The sequence below is a fragment of the Lithobates pipiens genome, unplaced genomic scaffold (assembly GCF_037356315.1).
Source record: "Lithobates pipiens isolate NorthernLeopardFrog02 unplaced genomic scaffold, aLitPip1_a1.2 Scaffold_25, whole genome shotgun sequence".
NCBI classification, from domain to species: Eukaryota; Metazoa; Chordata; class Amphibia; order Anura; family Ranidae; genus Lithobates; species Lithobates pipiens.
Genome location: NW_027507787.1, coordinates 184,997,320 through 185,013,913, shown reverse-complemented (window position 1 = coordinate 185,013,913; position 16,594 = coordinate 184,997,320).

Here is a 16,594-nt window from a genome sequence, read left to right as displayed (position 1 = left end):
CACTGGGCTGGTTCCAAGAGAGAATAAACTTAATGCACCCAACTAGACTATGTTTCAATACCTGCCAAAAGTGACATCCCCACCTATGGATAGGCAGAACACCCTACAGTCCAGTCAGACTGGTGCTGAGGTCAAAATTTAGAACAATTAAACCCAAAACCAAACTGCGGTTTAAGGATAAAGTTGAATGACAAAAACACATAGCTCGTGCACTTCAGGAGTCGGCGCTACATAACGTTAATCAATTGCCTTCTCCCACCATGCCTTCTCCCACCAGGATGCCTTGCCTCATGGGTAGACACTGGTACAGGTGCTCCACACAGCCGCAGAGGGGAGAGGTCCTCCCCCGCCTTCTTTCATTTGGTGTCAGCAGGTCTGCTGACTTAATCTTTTTGTGTCCGCCCTGCCTCCCTACATTCACTGTGTCTCTAGATAGGTGGGGGCGGGGCGGTCCACAGTCTCAGTGCTGCCTCTGCTTTCTCCCACTCCTCTCAGTGGGCGAAAGCTGGACACACACTCACACAGTGACATGGCAGACAACTGATCAGGTGGGTCCCTCACGCTGGCGGCGGGACCCTCACACAGGCGAACGGGTGGGTGGCGGGTGGCGGGCTCCCCCTAAATTGGCGGAACTACATACTGCTTGGCTGGGGTCGCTGGGCAAATGGGGCCCCCGGGCAAATGGCCAGCGCGCCCAATGCGAAAAGACGGTCCTGTAAGCAGCCAGTTGTTAGGGCTCATGCATACTGCATCTCAAAGAAGCTGCTCTTACAGGCTTTTGAGCTTATTTGAGCTCTCATTTTTTTTGTCTTGAAACAAATACCTGTAAAATGTGTTCTTTTTTTGAGCTGCACTGTGCATGAGCCCTTACAGTACAAGGGAACAACAAGGAAACATTGTACATTGTCCGACTAGTTTCGCTGTCATAGCTTCATCAGGATATTACCTGAGTCTGAAAATATACAATTATTAGTGTAACAATTCATTAATGTCAATAGTTACAATATAAACATGACAATTGTTACATTAATAATTGTATATTTTCAGACTCAGGTAATATCCTGATAAAGCTATGACAGCGAAACTAGTCGAATAATTACCTCATTCGTCTCTACCAACGGAATTTTGTGATATTTTATGTATTTATTTTTATATGTCTTTTCCAAATAAATCCCTTCTTTTAAATATGATTTATTGTTTTGGTACCAAATTCTTTTGAATAACAAATATTCTATGTGCCCCGTAACAGTCCCTATGCTCATTTTTCCTTGTTGATGTCTCCATTGGGAGATAGGAGATATCTACATACCTCCTTGATTCAAACTACCGGGATGAGGGTGCACACACGTAGTTATATAACTATCATAATTCTAAGCTATCTTCTTCCATTGTACATTGTCCAGTGGTGGCTGGTGCTCAAACTGAGCACCAACTGCCACAAACTGAAAAATTCTGAAAAAAAACCCATCAATTGCAGCCTCACAGTACCACCACTGTGCCATCAAACACACCCACTGTGCCCATCAAACTCAGTCACTGTGTTATATCAAATGCTCCCATTATGCCATCAAATTCTGCCTTTGTGCCCCACCAAATACAGCTACTGTGCCCATCTTATGCAGCCACTGTACCCCATCTTATGCAGCCACTGTGCAGCATCGAATGCAGTCACTGTGCCCATCATATGCAGCCTCACTGTGCCCCATCAAATGCAGCCTCACTGTGCCCCATCAAATGCAGCCTCACTGTTCCCCATCAAATGCAGCCTCACTGTTCCCCATCAAATGCAACCTCACTGTGCCCCATCAAATGCAGCCTCACTGTGCCCCATCAAATGCAGCCTTACTTACTTACCTTACAGGCAGCCCGCTCGGGCCATGTATTCCACGGAGCTGCCTGTGTTAACTAAAAGAACAAAGCTCCCACCCATAGTAATACTACGGGCAGGGCTGTCTTTAAGGCAGGGCAAAAGGGGCAGCTGCCCTGGGCCCTGTCATTGTTGTGGGACCCAAAGCTGCTGCCTTTTATTTGCCAACTACCCTGGTTTAAATTTCCTTGTCCCTTGAGGTTTTAGTCCCGTACCGTGCCCCGATATCTCAGTGTGAAGTGCTGCTACTAATGCTGCTCAACTCTGCCCTATTGGGTACAGATGACTCCCCTGCAGACCCTGTGTTTACATGTAAATAACTGGGCTTCATATGTAAATAGCAGCTGCATTCATATGTAAATAGTGGCAGACCGGCTGCATTGATATGTAAATAGAGGTGGCATTCATATGTATATCAGGCAGAGAAGGAATTACAGTTTGGGTGCACAGTTGTGCAAGGAAGGGGGTGTATGAAAGTAAGGAAGGTGGGTGCAAAGATGAGCAGAGGAGGCAGATAGAGTTAAAAGGGGGGGTTGGAGTGGAGAGGATAGGGGAGGTTTGGGGTGCAGAGGGTAGCATGGGTTTTAGGATGCAATGGTGTAGGGACAAGGTAGATAAAGATGTACGTCGCCTGTAGAGTAGCCCATTCATTTCAATGGGCTAATCTATGCACTACAAATACGTAAGAAAGTCCCTAACCCTTTTTCAAAAATCACACGGTTGCACAGCACATGTCAGCAGATTCGTGAAGGTGCCATTTAAAATTTATGACACTGCTGTGTATCTGCTAAAGGACAGCAGGTTTCTGTGGTGTCAGGAAAGCAATTTTGCATGTGTTCTCGACACACGAAAATGTGAACGCAGGCTAAATGTCTCAGTTACAATGGTGGTCAGTGTAAATCTTCTGATTACATCGGGGCTTGGTATACTATCCTTTCATTCACACTAGTGGCCAGTGTGAATGTTCCCCTTACATTAGTGGTCAGTGTAAATACCTCTTTACATTGTTGGTTACTGTGAATGCTCCTATTACATTAGTGGTCAGTGTAAATACCCATTACATCGGGGGTCAGTGTGAAACTCCTATCTATATTGGTAGTTGGCAAAAAAAAAATCAGCATTGCCATTGATCACACCCTCCCCTCCCCCAGCACTGCCACTGATCCCAGGAGTTCTAGGATTCCTAGGAGTTTTTTTTGTCTATTGATGGGTCTGTTCACCTCCCCAGTCTATGGTGTGCAGGCAGTGAGGAGATAATGTGCAGCAACCTCTAGCAACCAATCATTGAGCAGTATTGATGTACAGTAATCTCTAGCAACCAATCAATAAGCAGAAATCATGTGTTGTAACCAGTCAGTAAGTGCTAATGATATGCTATAACCTCTGGTAACCAATCGTAATCACTGCCTGATCTGATTCAGTAACTGATTTTGAGTCTAGTTGCTATTTATTGTATGTCTCAGAGCAGGTGGAGAGTGAAATTGCATGGAGGGGGGCCCCAAGAAAATGTTTGCCCGGGGTCCAATCAATATTAAAGACGGCCCTGACTACGGGTGGAAGCTGTTCGGCACTTTGGAATATGCCACAAAGCAGGTCAAAAGCCTGCAAATGAAGAAAAGGGTCTGCAATCTCGTGATGTGGCGCCGAACACAGTGCACTTTAAATATTTTTTTTTCTTTTAAAGGGGCCTATTTTTTTTTTGTGTGACTGCTAGGTGGGGGAGGAGGTAGGGGGCGCCTGTGCACCACCTATGGATGGGCTGCCACTAACATTGTCCCTCTTCGATTTATACAGCCTTTTAGTTCTAGACAGAGTTTTTATGGTTTACATTTTTTTTTAGTCTTATTATTTTTATTGTAAACTGATTCTGGGGTTTGTAGTTCCCCAACAGTAAATTTGTTTTTCACAATAGGGGCTTGCCAACACCCATGCATGAGTTTTTAATCTGCAATCATCTAGCATAGTATTTGTGGACCCTCCACATCACCAGACTAATAAAGGCCCCAAGGATGGTTGAGAGTTGAGATTCTGATGCCGCGTACACATTACCGCAGAAAAGGTCTGACAAAATCATTTCATCGGATATTCCGATCGTGTGTGGGTGTCAGCTGACTTTAAAAAAAAAAAAAGTCTGATGGACCTAGAAATAAAAATCAATAGCATGTAGGGGGCACTAAATTAACACAAAATTATAAATCACCAATGTGAACAATACTTTCTCATTGATAATCAATAATTTGGCCAATTGATAATACATTAAATATGTGCAACTAGTTAAAGTGCATTCACCATCATGAATACAACACAATAAAAAATCACATTTGTGTGATAACACCTGAGGTCACAGCATTTGCTGCAATAACTACAATGAGAAAGTCCTTCAATTTGAACTATATCAAAAAAAGTTCTTCCATACACATGATGTGATAGTCTACACAAAAAAAAATAATGTATATATGTTAAATCTCTCGTATAGAAAAATGTGGTCTCAACTTTGTATGTGATCCTTCACCACAGCCTTGATCATCCACATCAATTAAGTGATAGTATATGGTTCAGCTTACCAGATTTTATTGACCACTTTACTGAAAAAGTAAGTCAACGTTCGCTTCTGCAGGATTGTGCCTGCTCACATGCCCCTGACCTGTAGAGAGATTCAGCCTTCCTCCTCACAGACAAGTACGGTAGGTGCGGTATATAAAAAACAGATGGAAGCCTCCATAGCGTAATACAGTTTTATTAAAAATATAATATATATATGTACAGCCAAATGGCACCTTACTTGGAAAAGTGCTTTTCTCCCAGCACTGGTGCTGCTGGCATTAATCTCTAGCGATACCGAAGGTATCCACGCTATCCGCTATAGATGGCGTGCATTCCACACACTTGTGTTGTTAGCCAGAACGACCGGAAGTCCTGCGTGACCTTGCACTGCCTCCGACGTACGTTTCGTTAAAATAACGTCTTCAGGGTGGCGTGGCTGGTCACTCTTCGTACTACGTTTTATACTTGGATAGATCCGCCTCTCATTTTTTTGCACAGCCTCAGTGCCGTTCGAATGACACTTAGTGCTACGTTCCTACTTTATCATTTTACAACAAACAAAATAATACATTATACACATTCTCGTAAAAAATAAATAAAAATAGGTTACACGATTTCTTAGGCCGCGTACACACGGGCGGACTGTTCGCCCAACTTTGTCCGCTGAACAGTGTTTGGGCGGACAGTCCGCTCGTGTGTGGGCTTTCAGCGGACAGTTTCAGCGGACAGTTTGGCGAACAAGGTTTTACGGAATTTCCGGAATTTCCGAAAAACTGTCCGCTGAAACCTTGTTTCAGCGAACAGTCCGCCCGTGTGTAGGCTTGTTCGTCAAACTAAGTTCCGCGCATGCTCAGAAAGGATTTACACGCCGAAAGTTATAATGCAGTGTATAGGACGTCGTATTTTTCGTCCCGTCGTACGTGCCGTTCACGTCATCGCGCACGGTTTCAGCAAACTGTTCGTTCGTGTGTGGCCATGTCCGTCCATGCTAATTTTGAGCGGACTGTTTGCCGAAACTGTTTGACGAACAAGGTTGGGCGAACAGTCCGCGCGTGTGTACGCGGCCTTAAAGTTCAGATAGTTTTTTGCTGCATTCTACTTTTTTCCTAACAAACAGCAGTTACATTTGTAAAACTCTTACGAACGCGCTTCTATCTCATTCCTACTTCTAATTCATACATTTTACAATACTTGTGTGCACCCATTGAAAAATTCTACCCCATTAATCACTAAGGCTGCTTTCACACTGGGGCGGGAGCAGCGTCGGCGGTAAAGCGCCGCTATTTTTAGCGGCGCTTTACCGCCGTTTTAGCGGCGGTGTGCGGGCGCTAGCAGGGTGGTTTTAACCCCCGCTAACGGCCGAAAAGGGGTTAAACCCGCCCGCAAAGCGCCGCTGTAGCGGCGCTTTGCCGGCGGTATTGCCACGGTGTCCCATTGATTTCAATGGGTAGGAGCGGTATAGGAGCGGTGAATACACCGCTCCTTCACCGCTGCAAAGATGCGGCTAGCAGGACTTTTTTCACCGTCCTGCCAGCGCATCGCTCCAGTGTGAAAGCCCTCCGGCTTTCACACTGGAGTTAAAGGGGCCGGTTTTTTTCAGGCGTTACACAGGCGCTATTTTTAGCGCTGTAACGCCTGAATACCGCCCCAGTGTGAAAGCAGCCTAAATGGCAATGAGAACATCTTTAACCACTTCAGCCCCGGACCAATAAACACCTTAAGGATCAGAGGTCTTTTTCGAATTTCGCACTGCGCTGCTTTAACTGGTAATTGCGCGGTCATGCAATATTGCACCCAAACGAAATTTGCGTCCTTTTCTTCCCACAAATAGAGCTTTCTTTTGATGGTATTTGATTGCCTCTGCGATTTTTTTTTTTGCGATATAAATGGAAAAAGAGCGAAAATTTTGACAAAAAAAGATATTTTCTTCTTTTTGTTATAAAAAAAATCGAATAAACTAAATTTTAGTCATACATTGAGGGCAAAATTTATTCAGCCACATGTCTTTAGTAAAAAAAATGTCAATAAGCGTATATTTTTTGGTTTGCGCAAAAGTTATAGCGTCTACAAACTAGAGTACATTTTCTGGAATTTACACAGCTTTTAATTTATGACTGCCTATCTCATTTCTTGGGGTGCTAAAATGGCAGGGCAGTACAAACCCCCCCAAATGACCCCATTTTGGAAAGTAGACACCCCAAGGAAATTGCTGATGGGTATGTTGAGCCCATTGAATATTTATTTTTTTTGTCCTAAGGGATTGAATAATGACAAAAAAAAAAAAAAAAGTTGTCACTAAATGATATATTGCTCACACATGCCATGGTTATATGTGGAATTGCACCCCAAAATATATTCCGCTACTTCTCCCGAGTATGGGGATACCACATGTGTGGGACTTTTTGGGAGTCTAGTCGCGCACGGCACCCCGAAAACCAATCACCACCTTCAGGATTTCTAAGGGTGCAAATTTTTGATTTAACTCCTCACTACCTATCACAGTTTCGAAGGCCATAAAATGCCAAAATAGCACAAAACCCCACAAAATGACCCCATTTTGGAAAGAAGACACCCCAAGCTATTTACTGAGAGGCATGTTGAGTCCATGGAATATTTTATATTTTGCCACAAGTTGCGGGAATATTACAAACTTTTTTTTTTTGCACAAAGTTGTCACTAAATGATATATTGCTCACACATGCTATGGGCATATGTGAAATGACACCCCAAAATACATTCTGCTGCTTCTCCTGAGTACGGGGATACCACATGTGTGGGACTTTTTGGGAGCCTAGCCGCGTACGGGACCCTGAAATCCAAGCACCGCCTTCAGGATTTCTAAGGGCATACATTTTTTATTTTACTCCTCACTACCTATCACTACCTATCACAGTTTTGAAGGCCATAAAATGCCAAGATGGCGCAAAACCCCCCAAATGACCCCATTTTGGAAAGTAGACACCCCAAGCTATTTGCTGAGGGCCATGTTGAGACCATTGAATATTTTTTTTTTGTCCCAAGGGATTGAATAATGACAAAAAATAAAAAAAATATTTTTTTTTTACAAAAAGTTGTCACTAAATGATAGATTGCTCACACATGCCATGGTTATATGTGGAATTGCACCCCAAAATATATTCCGCTACTTCTCCCGAGTATGGGGATACCACATGTGTGGGACTTTTTGGGAGTCTAGTCGCGCACGGCACCCCGAAAACCAATCACCACCTTCAGGATTTCTAAGGGTGCATATTTTTGATTTAACTCCTCACTACCTATCACAGTTTCGAAGGCCATAAAATGCCAAAATAGCACAAAACCCCCCAAAATGACCCCATTTTGGAAAGAAGACACCCCAAGCTATTTACTGAGAGGCATGTTGAGTCCATGGAATATTTTATATTTTGCCACAAGTTGCGGGAATATTACAAACTTTTTTTTTTTTGCACAAAGTTGTCACTAAATGATATATTGCTCACACATGCTATGGGCATATGTGAAATGACACCCCAAAATACATTCTGCTGCTTCTCCTGAGTACGGGGATACCACATGTGTGGGACTTTTTGGGAGCCTAGCCGCGTATGGGACCCCGAAATCCAAGCACCGCCTTCAGGATTTCTGAGGGCATACATTTTTTATTTTACTCCTCACTACCTATCACTACCTATCACAGTTTTGAAGGCCATAAAATGCCAAGATGGCACAAAACCCCCCCAAATGACCCCATTTTGGAAAGTAGACACCCCAAGCTATTTGCTGAGGGCCATGTTGAGACCATTGAATATTTTTTTTTGTCCCAAGGGATTGAATAATGACAAAAAATAAAAAAAATTTTCTTTTTTACAAAAAGTTGTCACTAAATGATATATTGCTCACACATGCCATGGTTATATGTGGAATTGCACCCCAAAATATATTCCGCTACTTCTCCCGAGTATGGGGATACCACATGTGTGGGACTTTTTGGGAGTCTAGTCGCGCACGGCACCCCGAAAACCAATCACCACCTTCAGGATTTCTAAGGCCGCGTACACACGAGCGGACTTTTCGACATCCAAAGTCCGACGGACTGAGTCCGTCAGACTATTCGATCGTGTGTGGGCTGCAACGGACTTTAGCTTTGCTAAAGTCTGACAGACTTTAGAAATGAAGCATGCTTCAAATTTTCCCGACGGAACTCCGCCGGACCCGGTCCCCTTCGAAAAATCCGCTCGTGTGTATGCTACTCCGACGGACTAAAACCGACGCTAGGGCAGCTATTGGCTACTGGCTATGAACTTCCTTATTCAAATCCAGTCGTACGTCATCACGTTCGACTCCGTCGGAGTTTGGTGTGATGGTGTGTGTCCAAGTCCGTTCGGTCGAAAAGTCCGCCAGAACTCCGTCGGAACTCCGTCGGAACTCCGGCGGAACTCCTTTGGAGGTCTGTCGGACATAAGTCCTCTCGTGTGTACGGGGCATAAGGCTGCAAATTTTTGATTTAACTCCTCACTACCTATCACAGTTTCGAAGGCCATAAAATGCCAAAATAGCACAAAACCCCCCAAAATGACCCCATTTTGGAAAGAAGACACCCCAAGCTATTTACTGAGAGGCATGTTGAGTCCATGGAATATTTTATATTTTGCCACAAGTTGCGGGAATATTACAAACTTTTTTTTTTTTGCACAAAGTTGTTACTAAATGATATATTGCTCACACATGCTATGGGCATATGTGAAATGACACCCCAAAATACATTCTGCTGCTTCTCCTGAGTACGGGGATACCACATGTGTGGGACTTTTTGGGAGCCTAGCCGCGTACGGGACCCCGAAATCCAAGCACCGCCTTCAGGATTTCTAAGGGCATACATTTTTTATTTTACTCCTCACTACCTATCACTACCTATCACAGTTTTGAAGGCCATAAAATGCCAAGATGGCACAAAACCCCCCAAATGACCCCATTTTGGAAAGTAGACACCCCAAGCTATTTGCTGAGGGCCATGTTGAGACCATTGAATATTTTTTTTTTGTCCCAAGGGATTGAATAATGACAAAAAATAAAAAAATTTTTTTTTTTTTACAAAAAGTTGTCACTAAATGATAGATTGCTCACACATGCCATGGTTATATGTGGAATTGCACCCCAAAATATATTCCGCTACTTCTCCCGAGTATGGGGATACCACATGTGTGGGACTTTTTGGGAGTCTAGTCGCGCACGGCACCCCGAAAACCAATCACCACCTTTAGGTTTTTTAAGGGTGCATATTTTTGATTTAACTCCTCACTACCTATCACAGTTTCGAAGGCCATAAAATGCCAAAATAGCACAAAACCCCCCAAAATGACCCCATTTTGGAAAGAAGACACCCCAAGCTATTTACTGAGAGGCATGTTGAGTCCATGGAATATTTTATATTTTGCCACAAGTTGCGGGAATATTACAAACTTTTTTTTTTTTGCACAAAGTTGTCACTAAATGATATATTGCTCACACATGCTATGGGCATATGTGAAATGACACCCCAAAATACATTCTGCTGCTTCTCCTGAGTACGGGGATACCACATGTGTGGGACTTTTTGGGAGCCTAGCCGCGTATGGGACCCCGAAATCCAAGCACCGCCTTCAGGATTTCTTAGGGCATACATTTTTTATTTTACTCCTCACTACCTATTACTACCTATCACAGTTTTGAAGGCCATAAAATGCCAAGATGGCACAAAACCCCCCCAAATGACCCCATTTTGGAAAGTAGACACCCCAAGTTATTTGCTGAGGGCCATGTTGAGACCATTGAATATTTTTTTTTGTCCCAAGGGATTGAATAATGACAAAAAATAAAAAAAATTTTTTTTTTACAAAAAGTTGTCACTAAATGATATATTGCTCACACATGCCATGGTTATATGTGGAATTGCACCCCAAAATATATTCCGCTACTTCTCCCGAGTATGGGGATACCACATGTGTGGGACTTTTTGGGAGTCTAGTCGCGCACGGCACCCCGAAAACCAATCACCACCTTCAGGATTTCTAAGGGTGCAAATTTTTGATTTAACTCCTCACTACCTATCACAGTTTCGAAGGCCATAAAATGCCAAAATAGCACAAAACCCCCCAAAATGACCCCATTTTGGAAAGAAGACACCCCAAGCTATTTACTGAGAGGCATGTTGAGTCCATGGAATATTTTATATTTTGCCACAAGTTGCGGGAATATTACAAACTTTTTTTTTTTTTGCACAAAGTTGTCACTAAATGATATATTGCTCACACATGCTATGGGCATATGTGAAATGACACCCCAAAATACATTCTGCTGCTTCTCCTGAGTACGGGGATACCACATGTGTGGGACTTTTTGGGAGCCTAGCCGCGTACGGGACCCCGAAATCCAAGCACCGCCTTCAGGATTTCTAAGGGCATACATTTTTTATTTTACTCCTCACTACCTATCACTACCTATCACAGTTTTGAAGGCCATAAAATGCCAAGATGGCACAAAACCCCCCCAAATGACCCCATTTTGGAAAGTAGACACCCCAAGCTATTTGCTGAGGGCCATGTTGAGACCATTGAATATTTTTTTTTTGTCCCAAGGGATTGAATAATGACAAAAAATATTTTTTTTTTTTTTTTTTTACAAAAAGTTGTCACTAAATGATATATTGCTCACACATGCCATGGTTATATGTGGAATTGCACCCCAAAATATATTCCGCTACTTCTCCCGAGTATGGGGATACCACATGTGTGGGACTTTTTGGGAGTCTAGTCGCGCACGGCACCCCGAAACCAATCACCACCTTCAGGATTTCTAAGGGTGCAAATTTTTGATTTAACTCCTCACTACCTATCACAGTTTTGAAGGCCATAAAATGCCAAAATAGCACAAAATCCCCCAAAATGACCCTATTTTGGAAAGTAGACACCCCAAGCTATTTACTGAGAGGCATGTTGAGTCCATGGAATATTTTATATTTTGCCAAAAGTTGCATGAATATTACAAACTTTTTTTTTTTGCACAAAGTTGTCACTAAATGATATATTGCTCACACATGCTATGGGCAGAAGTCAAATTACACCCCAAAATAAATTCTGCTGCTTCTCCCGAGTACGGGGATACCACATGTGGGGGACTTTTTGGGAGCCTAGGCACGTACGGGACCCCGAAAACCAAGCACTGCCTTCCAGATTTAAATATAAAATGCTACCAAAAAACTGTTAGCGATCGCAGGGATCAGGCCTGACTCTGCGATCGCTGCAGTTATGTGTTTAGTGTTTTGTAAGTGACAGTGATCGATCGATACTGCACTTGGGTGGGCTGGGCAGAGGGGCAAAACGCAGGTGCTAGCAGGTATCTGGGCTGATCCCGCTAACAATGCGTTTTTTTGGAACCCTGAACTGCTGGGGACGCTAGTATAGATCTGATCAGATCAGATATTGATCTGTTCAGATTCTATACCACTACGGGAGGTGTATGCTTTGCACGTGGGTGTTAGCGGTACTGGCACTAACCTAGCGCTGCCTGGGGCGACGCAGACCCTGACCCTAAAACCTAATTGATATCACCCGCCGGGTGATCAGGGGGTTAAACCTTTATTGGGTAATAAATGGTGGGTGCCCTGATGCTATAAAAAGCAAACTAACCAGAGTCACCTGTAACACTTATACGGTGATCAGTGGTGAAAGGGTTAACTAGGGGCAATCAGGGGGTTCAAATTTTTATTAGGTAGTATATGGGGGTCCCTGGCGCTATATAAAAACCTGACGGGGAACCTAAATAACTAACTGGCTAACCAGCGTCACCAGTGACACTTATACTGTGATCGCTGGTGAAAGGGTTAACTAGATGCAATCAGGGGGTTAAAACCATTATTGGGTAGTATATCGGGGTACCTAGCGCTATAAAAACCTGGCGGTGAACCTAAAAAAATAACTAGGTACCTAGCTACAGTAGCGACACTGATGCAGCGATCAGAAAAATTATCGCTTAGTGACACTGGCAAAACGGGGTGAAAGGGTTAACTAGGGGCAATCAGGATGTTAAAACCATTATTGGGTAGTATATCGGGGTACCTAGCGATATAAAAACCTGGCGGTGAACCTAAAAAAATAACTAGCTACCTAGCGACAGTAGCGACACTGATGCAGCGATCAGAAAAATGATCGCTTAGTGACACTGGCAAAAGGGGGTGAAAGGGTTAACTAGGGGCAATCAGGATGTTAAAACCATTATTGGGTAGTATATTGGGGTACCTAGCGTTATAAAAACCTGGCGGTGAACCTAAAAAAATAACTAGCTACCTAGCGACAGTAGCGACACTGATGCAGCGATCAGAAAAATGATCGCTTAGTGACACTGGCAAAAGGGGGTGAAAGGGTTAACTAGGGGCAATCAGGATGTTAAAACCATTATTGGGTAGTATATCGGGGTACCTAGCGATATAAAAACCTGGCGGTGAACCTAAAAAAATAAATAGCTACCTAGCGACAGTAGCGACACTAATGCAGCGATCAGAAAAATTATCGCTTAGTGACAGTGGCAAAAGGGGGTGAAAGGGTTAACTAGGGGCAATCAGGATGTTAAAACCATTATTGGGTAGTATATCGGGGTACCTAGCGCTATAAAAACCTGGCAGTGAACCTAAAAAAAGAACTAGCTACCTAGCGACAGTAGCGACACTGATGCAGCGATCAGAAAAATGATCGCTTAGTGACAGTGGCAAAAGGGGGTGAAAGGGTTAACTAGGGGCAATCAGGATGTTAAAACCATTATTGGGTAGTATATCGGGGTACCTAGCGATATAAAAACCTGGCGGTGAACCTAAAAAAATAACTAGCTACCTAGCGACACTAGCGACACTGATGCAGCGATCAGAAAAATTATTGCTTAGTGACACTGGCAAAAGGGGGTGAAAGGGTTAACTCTAGGGGCAATCAGGGGGTTAAATCTTTATTGGGGGGTGATAGGGGACTACCCTGGACCTAACACTAACTGCCCTGACAGTTTTTACTTTTACAACTGACACTGAATGCATTGATCGGTAAAGAAATGTTCAATGCAATCAGTGACACTGTGACTGGGGGGGGGGGGGGGGCGATCGGGGGGGGATCGGGGGGGGGGTTTGTGTACCTATGTGTACCTATGTGTCAGTGTAGTGTTTTGGTGCACTTACTTTTAGTCTTCTCCTCGTAGTCCGGTCAAAAAGACCGCCCCGAGGAGAATGACACCACTTCCTCCTTCCTGTGTAAACAATACACAGTGGGAGGAAGTTTGTCATTGGCCAGGAGCGATCGAGAGGGGGTGGCCAGAAACCAACGGCCATCCCCTCATCACGGATCGCTGCTGGAGGGAAACGGACCGCTGTATCCAGCGGGAGGGGGTCCGATCGGACCCCCCACCCGCTGGAAGGCAGGCACGTACATGTACGTGCTTGTGCCTGCCTGTGCCATTGTAATGACGTACATTGGCAATACGGCGGTCCTTGGTGGTTAACTTAGTTCGACCCTGTTTGGTGACTAGATGCTTTGACGCTCTCTAACGCTCATGTGAACGGATTGTAGCCCTCCCATTCACATGGCTAAGCTCTTTAGCAGAGATTTTCGTACAAATAAACCTTTCACCATATACAAGGTTGAGCGACCTTTTATGTAGTTTTGCTACTTTTAAGTGTTAATTATTTATTAACCAGTTCCCGACCAGCGCACGCCGATGTACGTCAGCAGAATGGCACAGGCAGGCAAATGGGAGTACCTGTACGTCCCTTTAAATTTGCCACCCTGTCATCGCCAGTGGAGAACTCACGTGCTGGTCGGGACCCCTGTGAGTCCGGTCACGGGTCCCGCGGACTCGATCACCGCGGGCATACCCGCGATCGTCTCACGGGACGGCTGAATGAGGAAATGCCGTTGTAAACAGCATTCCCTGTTCTGCCTAGCAACTAGTGACGCTAATCTCTGCTCCATGTGATTGGAGCAGAGATCAGTGTTCACTAAATTAAAGCCCAGCCCCCAACAGTTAGTAACACACCCCTAGGAACACTTAACCCCTACACTGCCACCCACTGGTTAACCCCTTCACTGCCAGTGTCATTTACACAGGAATCACTGCATTTATATAGCAGTGATTGCTGTATATATGACAATGGTCCCAAAAATGTGTCAAAAATGTCCGATGCGTCCGATAATGTCGCAGTCACAATTAAAATCGCTGATCGCCGCCATTACTAGTAAAAAAAATTTTTTTATAAAAATGCCATAAAACTATCCCCTATTTTGTAAACACTTTTTTTACCAAAAATATGTAGAAGAATACGTATCGGCCTAAACTGATTTTTTTTTATATATTTTTGGGGGATATTTATTATAACAAAAAGTAAAAAAAATTTTAAAAAATTGTCGCCCTATTTTTGTTTATAGCGCAAAAAATAAAAACCGCAGGGGTGATCAAATACCACCAAAAGAAAGCTCTATTTTTGGGAGAAAAAGGACGTCAATTTGGTTTGGGAGCCACGTAGCCCGTCCGCGCAATTGTCAGTTAAAAAAAAAAAGTGGTCTGGTCTTTGACCAGCAAAATGGTCCGGGGCTGAAATGGTTAGGAAATACTCCTCTTTTTAGTTTTTATTCACCCCATTTTAATTTTCATACCGTAGTGTTGCATTGTTCTTAATTTATATAGCCATTTGGTTTCATTTTTAGAAATTTCCCTTTTCATGTGTGTGCCCCTCCAATGTTTTGAAATTCTATCTATACCATAAAATTTGCATAATGAGGGGTCACTATTGTGGTACATTTTGAAGTGTCTGGACACACTATGGTTTGGAAACCCTTTTTTTATATTCATTAAGTGTTCATTTATTCTCACCCTCAATCCTCTCATCGTGCGACCCACATATTGGAGTGAACAAGGGCACTCCAGCACGTAGGTCACATACTCCGAGTGGCATGTTATAAGGGGGTGAATTTTGTCCAGTAGTCACTGATTGAAATTCTGTCATTTTTTTGTGTCCTCCTGATCTTCTAGTCACTTTGCATGCTTTGCATCGTGTGCAATAATAAAATCCTGAGCCGTCCAAGAAAGTTAACTTTTTCTCTGGCGGATCAGGTACGTTCCCGGGCTATTCTATTTCTCAACCCTGGATCCCTTCTATATAGGAATTTAGGTCTAGGGGGAGGGAAACTGCTAGATCTTTGTCTTTTAATAAAATTGGCCAATATTTTTTAAAAATGGCTTCAATTTGTTTTTATTGTCTATTAAACCCATTAATAAAGGCCATACCTCCTTTAAATTCTGATTTAGTTTTTTTTTTCCAGAAGGGATTGTCTATCCATTGAAGACACTTGCCCCCAATGTCTTGGCAAGTGTGTCCAATGGATATCCTTTATCTACCAACCTATCGGTAAGTATTTCAGCCTGTTTTTTGAACTCATCAGTATTTGGGCAATTTTGTCTGAGTCTCATATACTGTCCTTTTGGGACTGCCCCTATCCATTGAGGATGATGGCAACTGGGTGTGGGCACATAGCCATATCTGTCAGTTTTTTGGAAAAAAGTTTTTGTTTCATATTTCCTTTGCTTTTTAGTAATTGTGAGGTCCAAATAGTTCACAGTTTCATAACTAAATTAAGCCGTGAATGTTAGGCCATACTGGTTGATATTCATCTGAAACAAAAACTTCTCAAAGCTAGACCCTTGCCACAACAAAATCACGTCATCAATGTACCTTTTATAGAAAATTTATGATTTATCCTTAAGAGACAGGCGGTTACAGTAGAACTGGTTTGAGGAGAGCTTACAATAGGGTTAATCAGTTGGATCAGCAATCCTTGCTGTATCAACCTAGACAAAAGAAAGTGTCAACGTCAACACGGGTCATTACTAAATTTAACAAGCAACACAAGCAGATTCGTAAAATCTATGAAAAATGTTGGCACCTTCTCACAGCAGATGAGAGGATTTCAAAATTTGTGCAACCCTACCCGGAAATTACCTACAAAAGGTCACGATCATTGAGAGACAGTTTGGTTACAAGCCATTACAGGGTGGAGGGAACCACAAAGGTCACCATACCTGGCACCTATCGGTGCAGTAAGTGTGACTTTTGTCCTTTCATTCTAGAGGGGAAAAGTGTAGTGCTCCCAAATGGCAACATTTGGACACCTAAACAAAGGACTAATTATCAGTCAG